The sequence below is a fragment of the Oncorhynchus gorbuscha genome, linkage group LG22 (assembly GCF_021184085.1).
Source record: "Oncorhynchus gorbuscha isolate QuinsamMale2020 ecotype Even-year linkage group LG22, OgorEven_v1.0, whole genome shotgun sequence".
Classification (NCBI taxonomy): Eukaryota; Metazoa; Chordata; class Actinopteri; order Salmoniformes; family Salmonidae; genus Oncorhynchus; species Oncorhynchus gorbuscha.
Genome location: NC_060194.1, coordinates 13,510,679 through 13,520,404, shown reverse-complemented (window position 1 = coordinate 13,520,404; position 9,726 = coordinate 13,510,679). Strand labels below are relative to the sequence as shown.

The 9,726-nt window shown below is 41.6% G+C and overlaps 1 pseudogene; it reads left to right on the top strand.

The window, feature by feature from the left end:
* The first annotated feature begins 4,561 nt into the window (after positions 1-4,561).
* LOC124009922 overlaps positions 4,562-9,726 on the top strand; it is a 106,003-nt pseudogene continuing 100,838 nt past the window's right edge.

Genomic DNA, 9,726 nt, shown 5'->3' with positions numbered 1-9,726 from the left:
AGTCATAGGATGCCACGTTTCCAACATGTCAGTTCGTCAAATTTCTTCCCTGCTAGTACTGCCAAGATCAACTGTAAGTGCTGTTTTTGTGAAGTGGAAATGTCCAGGAGCAACAACGGCTCAGCCACGAAGTGGTAGGCCACACAAGCTCACAGAACGGAACCACCGAGTGCTGAAGCATGTAGCACATGAAAATCGTCTGTCCTTGGTTGCAAGACTCACGACCGAGTTCCAAACTGCCCCTGGAAGCAACATCAGCACAATAACTGTTCACTGGGAGCTTCATGAAATGGGTTTCCACAAGCTTGGTTCGGGCTAGGACCCTTAGTCCCAGTGAAGGGAAATGTAAACAATACAGCATACAATGACATTCTAGAAGATTCTGTGCTTCCAACTTTGTAGCAACAGTTTTGGGAAGGCCCTTTCCTGTTACCGCATGACAATGCTCCTATGCACAAAGTGTGGTCCATACAGAAATGGTTTGTCGACATCAGTGTGTAAGAACTTGACTGGCCCGCACAGAGCCCTGACCTCAACCCCATCGAACACCTTTGAGATGAATTGGAACACCGACTGGGAGCCAGGCCTACTCGCCCAACATCAGTGCCCGACCTCACTAATGCTCTTGTGGCTGAATGGAAGCAAACCCCCGCAGAAAATCTTCCCAGAAGAGTGGAGGCTGTTATACCAGCAAAGGGGGGAGCAACTCCATATTAATGCCCAGGATTTTGGAATGAGATGGGTGACAAGCAGGTGTCCACAAACTTTTGGTCATGTAGTGTATCATGCTTCTGACCCGATCCTATTTCGAAACATTGATGTTGGTTTAAAAAGCTTGATTGATTGTTTTTCATTTAATTTTATTAAAAACCAAACCATCCATGAGTTTATGGTGAGAACGTAGGCTACATGGCTCGAATGCAAACAATTACGTCTGCTATTTCTATAGAAGTGCAAATATGACCTGTAAGAGGGTTTCATTATGTTTATAAAACATTAGCCTACATTTCCGAGCAGTTATAACGGTGAGTATTGGATTTCTTTATATTGGATCTTTATCCAGCTCCTGTGAAAACATTTGATAAAACCCCGACAGTCTAAATTGCATTGTCTGTATTATACGACGTTGCCTCGTCTGTACTATACTTCAACAGGGAGCAATTATGGTGCCTGTAACTGTATATGGACAGCCTATTTAAAGTTATTATTTCATTTTTCTTCAAATTATATAGAATTTGATATAGAATCATACACTATCTTTTATATTGAATTGTATCTTGCTTATTGACTACGTTTGGCATGTCCATGTCCAGACTGCAATTTACGGTATGCCTAGACCCCATATCAGTGCAAATGCTATAGCCTATATACAATTACAACAATATGGACTGCAAACAAGTTCAACATATTTTGCAAATGGCAGGCTATTTACCGAAATAGGCTATAGAGAGCAATACTAATGACATATTTTTGTAGGCACTAACTCAGCCATGGTTCGTTGAACAAAGCCTATGGAAAAATTGAGTTTTTGTAGGGTTAAACACCAAAAATAAGGTCTGTGATAAACACGGGATTAGGAGATCTTATACATTTTTTTTTCAATTAGATTATCTTCATCAGCTATTGTCACTTTTTGAGATTGTTGAAGGATGTATCATTTAAAAAGCCTAACGCACATGAAGGCTTCATAATTCATAAAGGTAATGTTAACAGACTGATATTATCTCATGGAACAAAACATATCAAATCAAATTGTATTTGTCACATGCGCTGAATACAACAGATGTAGGGCTTAATGTGAAATGTTTACTTAATTGTAAAGCCAACAATGCAGTTCATGAAATAGAGTTAAAATATTTTGTAAACAAACTAATGTAATTTTTTAAATCAAAAGTAACACAATAAGATTACATAACAATAATGAGGCTATATACAGGGGGTACCGGTACTGAGTCAATTTGCGGGTGAACAGTTTAGTCAAGGTAATTTGTACATGTAGGTAGAGGTAAAGTGACTATGCATAGATAATAAACAGCGAGTAGCAGCACTGTAAAAACAAAGGGGCTGCCATTTGATTAATTGTTCAGCAGTCTTATGGTTTGGTGGTAGAAGCTGTTAAGGAGCCTTTTGGACCTAGACTTGGCACTCCGGTACCGCTTACTGTGCAGTAGCAGAGAGAACAGTCTATGACTTGGGTGACTAGATTTTTAGACAATTTGTTGGGCCTTCCTCTGACACCGCCTAGTATATAGGTCCTGGATTGCAGGAAGCTTGGCTCCAGTGATGTATTGGGCAGTACGCACTACCCTCTGTAGCGCCTTACGGTTGGATGCTGAGCAGTTGCCATACCAAGCGGTGATGCAGTCAGGATGCTCTCGATGATGCAGCTGTAGAACTTTTTGAGGATCTGGGGACCCATGCAAAATCTGTTCTGTCTCCTGAGGGAGAAAAGGTGTTAGCGGCCTTCTTCACGACTGTCTTGGTATGTTTGGACCATGACAGCTTGTTGGTGATGTGGACCCCAAGGCACTTGAAACTCTCGACCCGCTCCACTACAGCCCCGGTGATGTAACCGGGGGCCTGTTCGGCTGTAGTCCATGATCATCTCGTCTTGCTCACATTGAGGGAGAGGTTGTTGTCCTGGCACCACACTGCCAGGTCTCTGACCTCCTCCCTATAAGCTGTCTCATCGCTGTTGGTGATCAAGCCTTCCACTGTTGTGTTGTCAGCAAACTTAATGATGGTGTTGGAGTTGTGCTTGGCCACACAATCGTGGGTGAACAGGGAGTACCGGAGGGGATTAAGCACGCACCCCTGAGGTGCCCAGATGTTGAGGATCAGAGTGGCAGATGTGTTGTTGCCTACCCTTACCACCTGGGGGTGGCCTGTCATGATGTGCAGGATCCAGTTGCAGAAGGAGGTGTTTAGTCACAGGGACATTAGCTTATTGGTGAGCTTTGTGGGCACTATGGTGTTGAACGCTGAGCTGTAATCAATGAACAGCATTCTCACATAGGTGTTCACTGGTGGGAAAGGGTAGTGTGGAGTGCGATTGAGATTGCATCATCTGTGGATCTGTTGGGGCGGTATGCAAATTTGAGTGGGTCTAGAGTTTCCGGGATGATGAGCCATGACCAGCCTTTCAAAGCACTTCATGGCTACTGACTTGAGTGCTACAGGACAGTAGTCATTTAAGCAGTTTACCTTCGCATTCTTGGGCACAGGGACTATAGATGGACTATTGAGACAGCCTTTCAAAGCACTTCATGGCTACTGACTTGAGTGCTACAGGACAGTAGTCATTTAAGCAGTTTACCTTCGCATTCTTGGGCACAGGGACTATGGTGGTCTGCTTGAAACATGTAGGTATTACAGATTTGGCCAGGGAGAGGTTGAAAATGTCAGTGAAGATACTTGCCAGTTGGTCTGCGCATGCTCTGCGTATATGCCCCAGTAATCATTCAGGCCCCGCGTCCTTGTGAATTTTGACCTGTTTAAATGTCTTGCTCACATCGCCTACGAAAGCGTGATCACACAGTCATCCGGAACAGCTGGTGCTCTCATGCATGCTTCAGTGTTGCTTGCAAAACGTCTCTGTACTTGCTTCTTGTCTCCCAGCGTCTGTCCTTGCACTCTCAAACATTTACAGATGGACTATTGAGAGCATCCTGTTGGGATGTATCACCGCCTGGTACAGCAACTGCACCGTCCACAACCGTAGGGCTCTCCAGAGGGTGATGCGGTCTGCCCAAAGCATCACAGCCCTCCAGGACACCTACAGCCCCCGATGTCACAGGAAGGCAAAAAGATTATCAAGAACAAAAACCACCCGGGCCCTGCTATCATCCAGAAGGCAAGGTCTGTACAGGTGCATCAAAGCTGGGACCAAGAGACTGAAAACAGCCATCAGACTGTTAAATAGCCATGGTACCCTATATACATAGACTTGAAATCACTGGCCACTTTAAAAATGGAACACTAGTCACTTTAATAATGTTTACATATTTTGCATTACTCATCTCATATGTATATACTGTATTCTATCCTATTCTACTGTTTCTATGCCGCTCTGACTTTGCTCGTCAAATATTTATATATTCTTAATTCCAATCCTTTAATTTAGATGTGTGTGTATTGTGTCTATTGTTGTGATATTGTTAGATATTACTTGTTAGATATTACGGCACTGTTGGAGCTAAAAACACAAGCATTCCGCTACACCTGCAATAACATCTGCTAAAGACATGTATGTGACAAAAATATTTATATTTGATTTTGATTTGAAACTAAATTCTAGTCTGGTATCCATTTAAAAAAAATGTATTTCACAGAATGTAATTTCCTACAATATTAATATATGTCTGTCACACAACAACAACAGTATCCCATACACCCATCTCAATAACCCAAGAAAAAAAATACGGAAGTAAAAAGTACAGCAGACACATTTTATCATAACAGTAGCCTATTGGGCACACAAAGGCACATGCCTCCACTAAGGTGCGCTATTCACATACATCCCCTCTCTTGATGACGCTCCGTGCTATAAACAGTGCTGACGCTGAGCTGAGTCTTTGCATCTCTAGGGAAACGCTGGGAGAGAGGAGGAATCCTATAAACTTGGAGCCAAATACGCGACTGTTCATTCACATCCAAGCCATCGAACCTCTACACATTAGACAATTCCATTGTTCAAAGTGAAATGGCAAGAAAATCGGACGTCCCTTCCCCTTATTACGGTGAGTAGCCTAGCCTAATTTAAATCAAGTGTTTCACAGTGATGGGGTCTGTTATTGAATATGGCACGTTCATTGCGCATGTAGAATGGGTCAGAAATTGGACCATCAGCCTACCTACCGGCACATTATATTTAGGATATCGGGCATAAGGTGAAAATTGAGTTCTCAAAATATTGTCAAAGCAACAGGGAAAGGGATTTTAAGTCGTATTTTTGTCTCAGGTTCCTTATGGTATTATTTTGACCACTAATTATTGAGCATGTTCTTGTGCCTCCATGAGCGCAAGTAACATTCATATGAAACCCTACCCTATTACATCGAAATACATTGATTAGGACATGTTTGTCTCTGTCATTAATAATGCTAAAGCTATAACATAACAACAGCCCTGCGTGAAATCCTCAACTTGGCATCAACTGGCTTTGCTATTTTGGTATGCTTTTCGATTCGAAGCCCGGAGGTTAACCAATGTTACGAGCCGCTCGCCTGAATATCGTCAGGGATGCAACTTTGTTGTTAGTAAGGGCATAATGTGCTGCTCGCGCACAGGGCACATCTCGGCGCCGAAGATATGGAGGATGGCAACTGTAGGGTTTCCACTAGACAACACAGCCACAAAGTCAAACTCGCTTTTTACGGTTAGGCACAAGGTTAGCAGTGTGGTTAGGGTTAAGTTTAAAATAAAAATGTAATAAGATAAATTGTAGAAAATGACGGGGTTAAACCATAATTATTACTTTGTGGCTGTGCTAACTAGTGACGATCCAACTGTAGGCTACTGCAGCCTCATCTGACGGTGAACTATAACCGAACTCTCTGAATTTAACACTATTCATCATTCTTTAGGCTACTTTTATAGGCTATAGTCTATATTTTAGTTTATAACTAGAGGACTCACATCCTTGCATTGTTGGCCTTTGCTCACTGAGCACAAAACAGAAACAATCTATACTCAGGCAAGTGTGCAGAGCATTTGAAGATGATGAAAGAAAGGTTTTTGTTTATATTCCACATTTAAATGACCCTATCAATTTTCTGAAGCTTTTCACAAACACCATTCTTAGGTAACTTATGGTTTTCAAGGTCATTAAGCAGCTATTGTAGCCTATATTGTCAACCTGGATTCAGAGATAGGTGTAACATAGTAAATGAAAGTCCAGGACACTCAAATTAGTATGATATGTTACATATGGTATGTTATGTATTAATTTGTGGGGGTCCATCATGCATTTCTTGTGATATGTTATGAACTGCAATTCATTTGATAAGTTACAAATTAGGAAAAGGAGGGAAAGGAAAGGAAAAGGAAAGGAAAGGCAAAGGGGATACCTCACCGGCCAGTTTATTAGATACACCACCCGGTTCACCAAAATGGATTGCTCCTACATCGAGACATTCAGTTACCGTTCAAAAGAACGTTAGAAGAATTGGCTAAATGAGTGACTTAAGCGACTTTGAGTGTGGAATGATCGGTGCCAGGCACGCTGGATCAGAAGTATCTCAGAAACGGCCACCCACCTGGGCCTTTCACGCAAGACAGTGTCTAGGGTTTCCCCGAAAATGGTGCGACAAAAAAAAAACATCCAGTCAGCGGTAGTTCTGTGGGCGAAAACAGCTTGTTGATGAGAGAGGTTGTAGGAGAATGTCAAGAATCATGCTAACAGGCGGGCCACAAACAGACAAATAATGGCGCAGTACAACAGTGATTTGCGGGAAACATCTCGGAATGCACAACTCGTTGATCCTTGTCACGTATAGGCTATTGTAGCAAATGACCACACCAGGCTTTACTCCTATCAGTTAAAAACAAGAAAAAGCGGCTCCAGTGGGCACCCAATCACCAACAATGGACAATTGAGGGAAAAAATATTGCCAGGTCCAACGAATCCCGGTTCCTGTTGCGTAAGCAGTGTGAGTCCATGGCCCCATCCTGCCTGGTGACATCGGTGCAGGCTGGTGGCCAATCTGCAGGAACTGTGTAATGCCATTGCATTAGCATGGACGAACGTCCCTGTGTAATATTTCCAACTTGTAGAATCCATGTCCGAAGAATTCTGTGACGTGACGAGATCCTGAGGCCCATTGTCGTGCCATTCATCTGCCGCCATCACCTCATGTTTCAGCATGATAATGCACAACCCCATGTCGCAAGGGTCTATTCACAATTCCTGCAAGCTGAAAATGTCCCAGTTCTTCTGGCCTGCATACTCACCAGACATGTCACCCATTGAGCATGTTTGGGATGCTCTGGATCAACGTGTACGACAGAATCTTCTAGTTCCCTCCAATATCGAGCAACTTCACAATGTCCATTGAAGAGTAGTGGAACAACATTCCACAGGCTACAATCACCAGCCAGATCAAATCTATGCGAAGGAGATGTCACACTGCATGAAGCCGATGGTGGTCACACCGGACAATTAATGGTTTTCTGATCCATGCCCTTACCTTTTTTAAGGTATGTGTGACCAACAGATGCATATCTGTATTCCCAGTCTTGTGAAATCCATAGATCAAATCACATTTTATTGGTCGCATACAAATATTTAGCAGATGCTATTGCAGGTGTAGTGAAATGCTTGTAATTTAGGGCCTAATGAATTTATTTAAATTGAATGATTTAAGAAATATGAACTATAACTTAGTCAAATCTTTACATTTTTTATGTTGCGTTTATATTTGTTTTCAGTGTACATACAATGTAGCTAAACGGTAGTAAGTAGTAACACGCAACCTTTGGGTTGTTGGACATTTGCATTATATGCCTACCCATCCATCCCGATCAACCACCCAGACCAACAATCCACCTTTAGTTTTTGCTTTAAGTAACCTTCTGTCTTATGTAACCATACCAAACGTAACTTATCATACTAATTTTAGCATCATGGATTTTCATTTACTATGTTACGCCTAGTCTATGAGACCAGGCTGATATTGTTGCTGTGTTGTTCATAATTGTCATTGCCTTTTTCTCTGAGACATAGCTTCAGGATATTTCTCTCTGCACTGCGGAATACCTTGCTCTCTGTGACAAAGTAGATTGGTACTGGAGTGCCAGCTGGATACAGGAACGTGCACTGTTTTGGAATGCAATATGATTGTGCTCAATGAAGAGAATCTGACATCTGTCACCTATTGTCAGGTATGCATGTGTGTAGTCTGCCATTTGAATGAGAGGGTTGGATGTGCACCAGACCAGTATAAACCAGTATTATGTTCACTGGCCTGAATGCCTTATGACTTAAATGTAAATGTAAATGTAAATGTAAGAAGAGTGGAGAAAGGATTTTCTCTCACTTGAACAATCCATTGTTGGAGGCATTGCAGTGCTGGTATGGGATGTGTGAATGAGTACTGGGATGTACGATGCTATTAAAATGAGTGAATAATGGGCCTTAAGTCATTTTCACACATTTACATGGAGTGTTAAGCACTGCTACTCTTACTGAGTCAAAGTCAAGCTGTTCGCTGACAGTGATTTCGGCAGTTTTCCATTTCCAAAACATGGCTCTTGCCCTTTAAGTTTTAGCTAACCTTGCCTGAGACCTGAATCCTCCCAGTGTCAAAGCTTTAGTTCAGCGAGCTAACACAGTCTCAAGTTGCACAGATACCAGGGTTTAGTATCTGGTTGGTTACACTAAAACTCCCAAGGACAGACATCACTGGCTTGTGTCTCTCTTCCTAGGTGGCTACAGTGTAGGGCCAGAGGCAGAGAGTGGGCCAGTGTGCCTTTGTAGTTGGAGACGTGTCTTTCCTCTGTACTAAGGCTTATGAATAATGAAGCAGGTTCCCCGTGTTGTCTCTGCTGCGTCCTTCTGATCCAGAGATGTGGTTCTAATCTGTTGGTTACCTCCCTCGAGCTGCCTGGGAACGGTGTTTGTGTGTGTGTCTACACAGTTTGACAGTCCTCCGAATGGGTGCTGCTGTATACGGTAGCTGTGTGGCTCCTTATGATTTTTAAAGGGGCCCATTTCCTCTGAACATATTTTTGCTGTATGCTTTTGCTTCCCCCTGAATGTCTCACTTCAATCTTCTTACAGTTTTTCTCTAACATAATGTTTCTCTAACTTTTTTCCTTCTATTTGCTGATTAGCAGCAGTGGTGGAAAAAGTACAAAATTGTCATACTTGAGTAAAAGTAACGATACCTTAAGTAAAAGTCACCCAGTAAAATACTACTTGTGTAAAAGTCTAAAAGTATTTGGTTTTAAAAATAATTACTTAAATTGACTTAAGAATCAAAAGTAAAAGTAAAAGTATGAATAATTTAAAATTCCTTTATATTAAGCAAACCAGACAGCACAACTTTTTTTTCTTCTTCTATTGAAGACTAGCCTGGGGCACACTCAAACATTCAGACATAATTTACAAACAAAGCATTTGTGTTTAGTGAGCCTGCCTGATCAGATGCAGTAGGGATGACCAGGGATGTTCTGTTGATAAGTGTGTGAATTGGACAATTTTCCTGTAAAAATGTAATAAGTACTTTTGGGTGTCAGGGAAAATGTATGGAGTAAAAAGTGCATTCTTTTCTTTCGGGAATGTAGTGAAGTAAAAGTAAAAGTTGCCAAAAGTATATATAGTAAAGTACACATACCCCCCAAAAAATGCTTAACTAGTACTTTAAAGTATTTTTACTGAAGTACTTTACACCACTGATTGGCAGTGTGAAATGAAGATAACTATGACCCATGAGAAATTTTCTGAACAGAAACATTTGTTTAAAAATAAAGGCTCAATTCCAGTAAGAGGACGCTGCATATTGCAAGAGACGATATACTAAATACATTAAAAACCAACTAAAAGGCCAAACAAATTCATACAAATATATACTTTTGCAGACCATATCAACTGCCTGAGTACTGTGTTATAGTAGCTGTAATATGTCTGCTGTTTGTGTGCAGGCTTTGCATCATTCCAGAAGTGTTTTTTAAAGACAACCTCGAACATTAAACTCAAAAGCTGTGAGGCACAGATTCTGTTTCCCT